Here is a 12049-nt window from a genome sequence, read left to right as displayed (position 1 = left end):
CATGGTTCCGTTCTCGGTCCTTATTTACCACCATCACAAGATCTTTAGGAAATATCATTCGAAAACACGGTTGTAACTACCATATATATACGCCGACGACACTCAAATTTATATAGCTTTTGAGCCTTCTTCTGAACCATCTGAGATATGCAAACTTGAGGCCTGTTTATCAGATATTTGTAAATAGATGTGCTCAAATATATTAAAACTCAATGATGACAAAACAGAAATAATTAAATTCGGCATCAACTACTATAAATATAAAACAAAAAACTATCAAATTGGCAATATCTCTATTACACCAACAGATGCTGTAAAAATATTGGTGTTTATTTTGACTCTCATCTGGACATGAATAAACAAATTTCGGCCATGTGTAAAAGTATTAATTTTCAGATTTATAATATTGGAAAAATTAGATCTTTCATTGATAGTGACATGACTAAAATGCTGGTAAACACTATGGTTACATCAAGACTCGACTACTGTAATTCACTTTTGTACAATCTACCTGAAAATAAAATCAAACGACGTCAGAAACTTCAAAATAAACCAGCCCGGATCATAAACAAGAGTAAACCAAATGAATATACGACACCAATTCTGAAAGATCTCCATTGGCTTTCTGTACGTCAACGTATCAATTTTAAAATATTGTCTATTACGTATTCTGTTCTAAATGATGATTCTTCACTTTAATACCTTAGAGACCTTCTCAACACCAATAAACCTTGCAGAACCCTTCGATCGCAACCAGACAACCTCTTAATTAAGCCTTTTTCAAAAACCAACTCGGTAATAGATCTTTCGCAGTCTGTGCTCCAAAGTTATGGAATTCAATATCAAACGAAACCAAAAGCGCAAATTCTATTAAAAGTTTTAAAAAGTATCTCAAAACCCAACTTTTTAATCAAATATAGAACTGATTGAATACGGTTCTAGCTGTGTTTGTGTCAGAATTTTACCATGTATACTAAATAATGTTCTCTGTTTTTTATGGATTAATGTTTTGTGATTGTTGTAATTAATTAGTCGTATTTATGTAAAACGCCAGAGAGCAGCTCACTGAGTTGAATAGTCGGCGTTATATAAATTAATTCTTATTATTGTACAAGTATAATAATTACAGTTAATCTGTAATGACCAATCATATCTTTTCTAACACCTGATGCAGATAATGATCCGAAGGTAAGTTATCAAACCATTGTAGATTCACTACATAACAGGCTTAGCATGGGTTTTACCAATACAGTAATATATTCCTCCAACAGAGAATAGAAGTGCCAGAACCATTCACTCATCAACGGAATCAGTGACACGTCCAGGAAGTCTTCTCTGCTGCCAGAGTAAATTCTCTAGACTACTGACACTCGCCGGAATACATTTTCTAGATTAGTGCCACTCGATCGGAATACATTCTCTAGACTGGTGCCACTCGATCGGAATACATTTTCTAGATTAGTGCCACTCGATCGGAATACATTCTCTTGACTGGTGTCACTCGGGCGGAACACATTTTCTAGACTACTTCTACCGTAATACATTTTCTGGGCTACTGCAACTAACAACGGGAATACATTTTCTAGACAGCTGTCACTCACCGGAATACATTTTCTAGACTACTTCCACCGGAAAACATTTTCTGGACTACTTCCACCGGAATACATTTTCTAGACTACTTCCACCGGAAAACATTTTCTGGACTACTGCAACTCCCGGGAATATATTCTCTAGACTGTTGTCCCTCACCGGAATACATTTTCTAGGGTAGTGCCACTCGCCGGAATACATTTTATGAACTACTGGCACTCGCGGGTATATATTCTTTTGACTGGTGTCACTCGGTCGGAATACACTCTTTAGACTGGTGTAACTCGTCGGAACCAACAGAAACATGCCGAACTTAAACATTTCTACAACTATGGCGGACAACGTGACGTGTATCGTCAATAATATGACGTCATCACAATCTTCCGTATTACTTTACGTCACTGTAGGAAGTCTTCAATCTGCATTGATATTAATCAGCAATTTTCTCATCATAGTCAGTGTTGTCAAGTTCCCTCGGCTTCGAATAACCAGTAATCTGTTAATAGCTAATCTAGCAGTGTCTGATCTTCTTGTTGGCGTGTTTTTAATTCCGGTCAACTTGGCATGTATAATGTACCCCTCTCTAAACAATAACAAGTATGCCTGTATAATTAAAGTGTTTAATTGGGTGTTTATTTTTGGGAGTGCAATTTTTGGATTGTTATTAATATCATTTGATCGAGTCTTCGCATTAGCAGCTCCGTGGAAATATCATGTCACCAATACAAAATACATTTCTTTATCTGCTTGCCTGTTTACTTGGATTTTTTGGATATCGACGTGCGCTTTGTCATTTTTTGCTTTTAACCACTGGAATTGTTGGAGACTATGTACCGTAGCCAATGTTGTCCAGAAGCGTGCCTTTCAGTTCATTGCTTTCATTTTGGGAATCGGGTTTCTACTTAGTTGTTTGTCATTTCTATTAATCTTATTCAAACTATTGAAATTCGACAGTCGGAACACTTCGAGGAGAAACACAGATATCAAAAGAAGAACGAGTTTAATGGCGCTAGTGTTCGGCCTGTTTGTACTATTTTTAATTCCCCTGTTAATCAGCGCTTTTTATGCCAGCAGTGTTGACGTCATTGAGAACCGCATGATGATAGAGTGGCTAGTGTTACTGTGTAGCACGAATTCCGTTGTTAATGGAATCATCTACGGCTGGAAAAGACCGGAATTTCGTAAAGCGTACTTGGCCATTCTTCTCTGTAAAAATGGCAACCGTATTCAGCCAGCCTCATCACACACCAACGAGTCTTCTAATTCTAGGATTCGGGACAAACCTGTTTCTACAGTCAGTGTTGAAACACAGAAATCAACGACCGGATCAGACGTATTCAGTGGCTAGTGCGAATTGTTACCAAGTGGTTTGCCGCCATCTTAATAAAATTATAAAGAGTAACATACAACTTTAGTCGATTATGACAAGATTTAGGACTAAATGAGAAAATGCCGAACTACATAAAGGAAATGCTCAAACGCCATGAATCCACCAGAGGACTACGTTCGTCTTCAAAATGCCGAACTATATAAAAGAAATACCGAACTATATAAAAGAAATACCGAACTATATAAAAGAAATGCTCAGGCGCCATGAATTCACCAGAAGACTACGTTCTTCTTCAAAATGCCGAACTATATAACATAAATGCCGAACAATATCAAAGAAATGCCCAAACGCCATGAATCCACCTACGTTCTTCTTCAAAAGACTTTCTTGTAACACCACGAATACAACTCGAACTCGGCAAAAGATCTTTGGCGTTTGCAGAACTGTATCTCTGGAATCAATTACCAATTAAGACTGGGTCCTGTTTCACGAAATTTTAACTAAAGATAAAATCCAAATTTTTGTAGATACTTCAATTTTGATTGGCTAAGCACTACAATCAGTCTAATATTATCCAATCAAATTACTAAAATTTGGATTTTATCTTGGTTAAAATTTCGTGAAACAGGCCCCAGGACAATCCAAATGAATCGAATATTCAAGTATGCATTGAAAACACATATTTTGAAAATAGGATTATGTAACCAACGAGAAAATACTTGAAAGCGCATTAGGAATTAATTTTTAGTAATCATGTGCTATTATTAACCTTTCATATAACATATTATGAAAACTTATTGTTTCTGTTAAGATTATTGTTATTTTTATTTTGTGTGTTTTATCCACAAATCGGATTTCTCAGTATCTAACCATGCGATCTTCCTGAAACTTTGACCTATCCCCCCAAAAATGGGTGGTGGCCTTTGCATAAATATATTTTCAAAACGTTTTACGAATTCGAAATCACCGAAATTTACGAACGAAAAAATTAAAAATGCATAGTCATAATTTTGTGGTTTTTTGACCTATTTTACTAATTCTTTTTTCTTTAATTACCTTGAAGAAATTCATTTTCACCTGCAATTTCAGATTTTCGAATTTCGAAAATTCGTTGCTGTGATTTTGTCCCGGAAGTTCAGACCAACTTGTCAACTTCTTTAATATTTGAACGATATTCATGAAATTTGGAATGAAAGTAGATCTTACTAATGGGACTTGAAGGATGTCTTTGAAATTTTTCTAAATTATCTCCCCTTGGAGAAATTAAGGATCAAATTTTTCAAACAAATCGACAGAATATAGGTCAGATTGCCTTGAATTTTTTTTTCTGTACTAGCTAAGTAGGTACTGATGTGACAAACCTTGATTAATGATTCTCTATTCTGCGGGAACATCTATTAACAATTCTCACTCCAATAGCTTAAAGGTCACTAGACAAAGAGCTGACAGTCCTCGCTATAATAGTTAAAAAATAGATAATGAAAAGAGCATATGCTGAAAATTTCAGTCAAATTGCTTCACTCTGAACCTAGATATTAGCGATTCAGTTTTATTCTAGCCTCGATTGTCATTACTACCATTGTTACGATGATAAATAAAGTCTCGATTATCCATTTGTACAATTATTTCATCCACCACAAAACATATTCATATCCAATAAACATCGCAGACATCCGATGGTATCGAGAGTTGATTATGGTCTTGATAAGTTGTTTACTGTCTAATTAATAATTTATATAACATTTGAGACCTAAAGAAAGAACTGCAATAGGCAGATTTGTATAATGCATCTTTAACGAAAAAACTAATCTATAAATTACTTAGTCTTTAAGAGGCATTTAGTAACTGGACAGAGCAATAAACTATACACATACTTATGGAAAAACAGCTACTTATTTATTTGGGCGACGTTTCGAAGAGTATTCTCTCAACGTTATCAAGCTAATACAGTAATACAAAAATGGTGGTTCGTCTCAAAAGCATTTAGTTCCAAATATACTATTCAAAAAAAGTAGGGGATATTTGATTTTGGGGGCATAATACTAAAATATGCAAATGACTACGAAAAAAGTCACTATAGAACCTAACAGAAGAAACATTTCCAGTTACATGTGACGCCCAAACGCACCAATAGCTACCGCATGGAATGCAGGTGATGCTTGGGATCATCATGGGGGTCCAACCCAAGATTTGCACGACTCTGACTTTGAATGTTACAGTCATTGTGGCATTGAATTCCAGGGTGGAAACATCAGTTTAATTGTTTTAGTGACCAGAAAACAAATTTTGATATGCGTCGGCTTACCTAAAATGAAAGGTTACGTGCCCTTGGCATGCTACAGATCGGCACGACACAGGCGGTTGTGGCGCGGACGATGAATGTTTCTCAGTCTGTCATAAGCAGGCTATGGTCCAGATACCGTGATACACAATCTGTACAGGACAGACCACGCTCAGGTCGACCAAGGTCGACAACTCAAGCCCAGGATCGATTTATCCGTACCTTGGCCTTGAGAAATCGTGTCATCACAGCAAATCAGATCAGCGCTCGTCTTCAAACAGACACTGGTGAGAGAGTGAGTGGCCAGACGATTCGGAATCGACTGCATAGGGGTCACCTTCGCGCCCGACGTCCTCGCGTGATCCCTTGTTTGAGAGATCATCACATTCAGGCAAGACGTCGTTGGTGTAGTCATCGTCAACACTGGGATAATCGACGCTGGAGCAATGTGATGTTTTCAGATGAGTCAAGGTTCACTGTTGATTTTTTGGACAGACGTAGGAGGGTGTGGCGTCGTCGAAACGAGCGCTTCCAAGACGTTAACGTCATCAGACATGATCGATTTGGGGGTGGTTCTGTTATGGTGTGGGGAGGCATCACTGTTGCTGGAAGAACGGCTTTACATGTTGTTGCAGGGCGTGTTACAGGCCAGTACTACCGGGACAACATCTTGGCAGTCCATGTTGTGCCGTTCGCACGACGTCATGGCCGCCGTTTCATCTTCCAGGATGACAACGCAAGATGTCACAGGGCCAGGATCGTTACAGGTTACCTCCAACAACAGAACATCACCACATTACCTTGGCCAGCACTGAGTCCCGACCTCTCCCCCATCGAGCATGTCTGGGACATGCTTGGACAGAGGTTACGTCAACGTCAACAACGTCCTGCCAATGTCGAAGAACTTGCTGCTGCGTTGCAACAGGAATGGGACAATCTGGACCAAAATGACCTTAGACGTCTCATTAGGAGTATGCCACGTCGGATCAATGCTTGTTTGGCAAACAGAGGAGGATTTACCCGTTACTGACTTGGTTGTGATGCTGTGGTAACTTTGCTGTTTGATCCCGGGTATCATTTTACCCTTATAATGGTCAGTCTGTGCCTTACTTAGTCTAACGATCATTTGGAATAAATCGATGAATGTGAACTTCATTTCATTTTGTCATTTGTTTCTTCGTCAGTTTCATTAGGTGACTTTAATAACACTTAAAAATCAAATATCCCCTACTTTTTTTGAATAGTATATTTAAGTTTGAAATGTAAACACAAGAATTAAGTAGGCTATTTATTGATCAAATCCCAGAAGAGCTAAAATTAAATTGGTTTCGTCTATACTGTTTAATGTTGTGATGTCGCTAAGGAAATGACGTAGGCTAAATGTCGATGGAAATCTAGTTCTACATTATGTTTTACGTAACCAAAACAAGAAATAAATAAAATGTATTTTTTGTGTCAGTTAAATAAATTATTCATTAAATGTTTCCCCCAGGATGTAATAACAGTTAATTAATGATAAATAATTTGTAAGTTGGGGGTCTTATATACGTAAGAATAAAAATCATTGAGCTGAACAATACAAAATACAATCACAATCAGCATATCAACACGCGCAAACTTGGCATTAATCGCAATTGGAACACAATTTTACTCATAGCACACTTTATGACGTAGGTCGGTTTTCATTAGGCCAGTCGGTGCAATTGAATTGAAATGGGGTTTAATGTCCTAGGGCCGATTGTTCAAAGCTCCGTTTACTTACAACGATTCGCTAACATGAAGTTAACGGATCGTTATCTTTAACGGTGAGAAAGTCTGTTGCTGGAAGTCCCGTTAACTTGAACATGTTGTTAACATGCCGTTATATTTAACGGAGGTGTTGGGCTCCGTTGTCTGTTTAACGATGACATTAGTCGGCTGTCAGCTGAAGTATACCCTAAGCAAAACCAATCTGATTAAAACATTTTACTTGTCTTTGCTACGCTAGGATCTGGATGAGTTGTTATCATTGACATGTTCTGAATGGTGTGAGGGATTAGCCAATGAAACGGTCTGTTACGGCGAGCTTTAGGTGTGTTTTGCACGGAACCGTGGGTAATCCACTGGTAACATCAATGCTGATTGTTTAATCAAATGTCAGACGTCATAGGGTCAAAAGCCGCTCGTATGACCTCTGACGCGACCTATCGCTATAACTTGTCAGATTTTCATGTAGTGTAGGCCATCGAAAGTATAAAAAAACGAAACGAAATATAAATCTATATTTTAATCAGATTGAAGAAAAACGTCCTATAGATGCTAGTAGTATTCTAGTTGGGGAGGGCTATCACGTTTTCTACAGGATGAAATTCTATATTATTCTTCAGAATTTTAGGGGGGTGCAGGAAATAAGGTTCCTAAATATTCTACAGTTTCTGTAGTGCAAATCCTATAATTTTCCAACCGATTTATGCTAAAATTTCTACAGGAAAACACTATAGTATTCTATAGATTTTTATAGTGTTTTATTTAGTAAATTCTACAGTTATCTTTTTGTCTTTATCCAAGTCAGTTTCTTGTTAATACTAACTTCTATGAAGTTATTATACATTGAATTTCAAAATTTAAAATTCAGCCAATGAACAAACAGTCTTCTCTTGGATTAACTTTAATCAGTCCGTTAGCCAACCAGATTAAAATACAGATCTATATTTCGTTTCGTTTTTTATACTTTCGATGGCCTACACGAAATTTTGAACTATAAAAACGAAACGAAATAGGATCTGTGTTTTAATCAGATTGTCCGTTAGCTATTGGATAATGAAAGTCACTTTCCAGCAACAGAAATTTAACGGACCGTTATCAAACGACACGTTAGCAAGATAACGATCCGTTAGAGTTAAAGGATCGTTAAAAGAAAAAAGAGTTTTGGGCAACCGGCCCCTGGGATGAAGGCGGGTTGACGTCATAATACAGTAGGCTACGAGGATTTTGCCCGGAAAGCGACCTACTCTTATTTCGAATTCCAAATGTATTTTTACGTGCTTGCCAATGTGTACGCGGCACCTCGGTTTTTCCTCCCATTAGACCCCTGTACCCTCGCCTCAGCCCCTACAAATTTGTGCTGGATTGAAAATTCTATAATTTACCACCTGAATTAAAATTAAAAGAAAAAATCACACCCCAAATATAAAATACCCGACGTCATACAATGCTTCATTTTCATCGATCAGGTTTCAATTATCACAAATAAATAATTGTTTATTGGGTCGTTCCACGCGACTAGATCATTAATCGCGCGCTTAGCCACGAACAAAGAGGTTTCATACAAATATCAATAATCATATAGATGGTTTTTGTGTGTTAATTCATATTTTAGTTTACAGACAGTTTTAAGAAATAAATGGTTAATGTTGTCTATTGTTTTACCGTTGCTGTTTATTTGTTTATAGATAAAATTATTGATGTCATTCCTAAGGTAGATTATAAGAATACAATGAAGGGTCCCAACACACTTCTTCATAAAGAAAGGCAGAGATGGGGTTAAATCAGGTTCAACTTCAACAATATCGTTGGGAGAGAGAGAGAGAGAGAGAGAGAGAGAGAGAGGGAGAGAGAGAGAGAGTAAACAAACCAGCTCATTTCGGGACTAACATATGGTTATGCACAATCGATATACCGGCTGTTTATTTGTTTAGATTATATGATTGATGTCATTCCAAAAGTTAAATTGAAAGAATACAATGAAGGCCCCCAGCCTACTTCTTTAAAGATACATATTCATGAGGAGGGCAGAAATGGGGTTAAACCAGGTTCAACTTTAACAATATGGTTGAGAGACAGAGAGAGAGAGAGAGGGAGAGAGAGATTATAATATTAGTAATATAGGGAGAGAGAAAGAGTAGAAGGACTGATGGAAGTTAATGTTGGCCTGTTTCCTAGAGAGAGATGGGTTTAACAAACCAGGTCATTTCGGGACTAACATATGCTTATGCACAATTGAGATACCGGCTTTCACGAGCAGAGTGGTGTTCGAGTCGCCTAGCGTCCCCTTAACCCTTACGCCCTCTTAACCCTACCCCGTCCCCCTCATCTGGATCCACCTCTGTATATACAATATCGATAGTGTTTTTTATGGATTTAATTATTAACGTCTGTTTTCCAGTTTGTATATAGAGTATCGATCAATTATCAAATAACAATCGGGATGTGTTATTTGGTGTTAATTTTATCTCCGGATTCAACGAGATCATAAATCAGAAATGTCTCAAAATATCATTTCGCGGTCTTGTATTGTGTAGCCAACCCACATGTCAACGTCAGGCGGCCCATTCCACCCTATAATCTGTAGGGGTATTGCGTTGTGTAGCTGCAATCTACACTACAACTTCCTCAGACGCCCTATTTTATTCTTTCGAGATCTTGCATTATATTGTGTAGCCACATGTCAGCATCAGGTGTCCAGAAATTAGTTCATGCTTTAAAAATCCATCATTAAGTATATTTAATAGAAATATATAGAGCAGATATTGGATATTCTTCCGGGAAAAACATTTTGTTAATTTTGTTACGGGTTTCTGTTTGAGAGAGAGAGAGAGAGAGGGAGAGAGAGATGGTTTAACGTCCACTCGCCACAAACTAGGTCATTTCGGGACCAATAGTTCAATCTGGAGCAAACCGGAGGACCTGAGGAAAACCCACGAGGTTGGACGGATAGGCATCCCTACTCCTTGTCACAACCTCGTGGGTTTTCTCCGGTACCTCCTATTTCATAAAGTCTTTTATTGAGTCAAGTGCCGTGGTTTAGATCCCAAGAGTGTATACGTGGCCAATCTCGACGGTCCTCTCTCTATTTCCCTCCCCCCTCTCTTTCTCTCTCCCCTCCTCTCTCTCCCTCTCTCTCTAGTCGTTAAAGTGACAAAAATTGTGCAATAACTTTAGTGTCTGAATTTTGGTACTAAATGTGCTTTGGATGATCTGAACAATCTGTACCATTCAGCATTGCGCAGCTGGGAAATATCAAAGTCTCACAGAGATACCTGAATATATACATTACAACCAACAAGACTTAAAATTTTCAAAACTATCTTTGTTTTAGCACACCACGTCCATATAATCAAACTTTGTTTTTTTCTAATATGCTCCAGTTTTTTCAAGAGACTACTTTTAGCCTTTTTGTATGGAGTACCATTCCAAACATCATCTGGATTATATGTTTAGGGTCTATACATATGGAAAAATAATAAATATGGCATCAAAATGTACTTTAAACTGCTTATGTGTTGAGCTGTTTGACGTGTTTAATCTATGTTAGATTGTACACTAATAGTCCATTAAGGAATTCGCTAGCCTGGAGGTCGGGTGTTCGATCCCTGCATTGGCCGAGAAAGTTCATTCAGATTTTCCGGCGTGGTTTCCCCTTGTCAGTGATGCAGGATGGAGGGCCTGACAAGGACAGCTGTCTAGTCGTTCGGATGGGACGAAAACCCGAGGTCCCGTGTACACATTGGCATGCACGTAAAAGATCCATTGGCAGTTGGAATTCGATATAAGAGTAGGCCGTAGCGCCGCTGCCCGGGCAAAATTTCCCTCACTGTATGGCGTAGCCCAGGTCAGGAGCAGAACAGTAAGACGTTAAACCCCATTTCATTTCATTCATTTCCATTAAGGAATGTGGAAATATCCAGATGAATGATTGATCGGAAAATATGTGTTGCAAATGGCACTCCATAGAAAACAATTTGCCTCACAGAAAGTATATTTAGGTAACAAATTATATATAAAAACCTCGTAATACTTATTATTCTAACATAGATGAATAATAATCTACCCAAAATGTAGAAAAAAGGCCTTTTTGGTAACATTTACCAACACTTGACAACGGCAGCCATGATAGCTAAGATTTTGACAGTTCTATTTTCATCAATTTTTAGAACTCTATGAATAAAGTTGATGTTAAAAGAAGTGACAGTTCTTGCAAATGAAGACCAATGTCTTACCAAAGACAATGTTTACGTTTATAAAGCGGTAAAGTGTTTTATTACTAAACAGAATACAGCATAATTGAGTGTATGGTGATGTAAAACAAACGTTATCATATCGATATAAAGTTCCGGTAAACGTTGTCAGTTTAACGATTATTCGCATCGCTCGTCTAAAGATATGGTGGATCATTTTCAAGATTGAAAAAAAAAAATGGGTAGCAAGGACACGGAAATGTCATGCTACAAGGAAACAAGAAAGCAACTCGAAAATCTAAGACTTGTCTACTGCACTACATGGATCAGAGTCTCAATAGAGGGATAAAAGTGTCCCCAACTTTTATCGTTTTGTCGGTAGGTGTAACCGCATTTGGACAAAAAAGTGATGAAACTGAAATTAATTTTCGTTTACATGATAACACGCGGATGTACGAATTAAAGGGGCATTGATAGTTAAATATTGTATTGTGAGTAATAGAGTTTATTATGGACTTTTGTATCCAAGGGCCACTATTCTTTGAAGGAAAATAACATGTTCAGCCTTGTTGGTGTCGAGATTCGTGTGCAACAAGATGACGTCACGGTTAGATCGATTTCTTAAGACCACCTCCAGATTTGGTCAAAGACCACGAGATGTAAACAGGGCTAACCCCAACTCCAACCCTATTTCCTAACCCTGGACCTAATCCTATTCCTTACCCTTACAATCACGCGACCTAACCTTATTTACATCTCAGCGACCTTGACGAAATCTGTAAGTGACCTTAATAAATAGATTTAGCCATGGTGTCACTTTACCTAATCATTAACTGACACCCTTTAACTCTATCGAACTATTCCCAATACCCGCCACTTGAGATGGATTGATATCCCCACCGTGATAACAGG

The sequence above is a fragment of the Patella vulgata genome, chromosome 7 (assembly GCF_932274485.2).
Source record: "Patella vulgata chromosome 7, xgPatVulg1.2, whole genome shotgun sequence".
NCBI lineage: Eukaryota > Metazoa > Mollusca > Gastropoda > Patellidae > Patella > Patella vulgata.
This window is presented reverse-complemented; position numbering follows the sequence as displayed.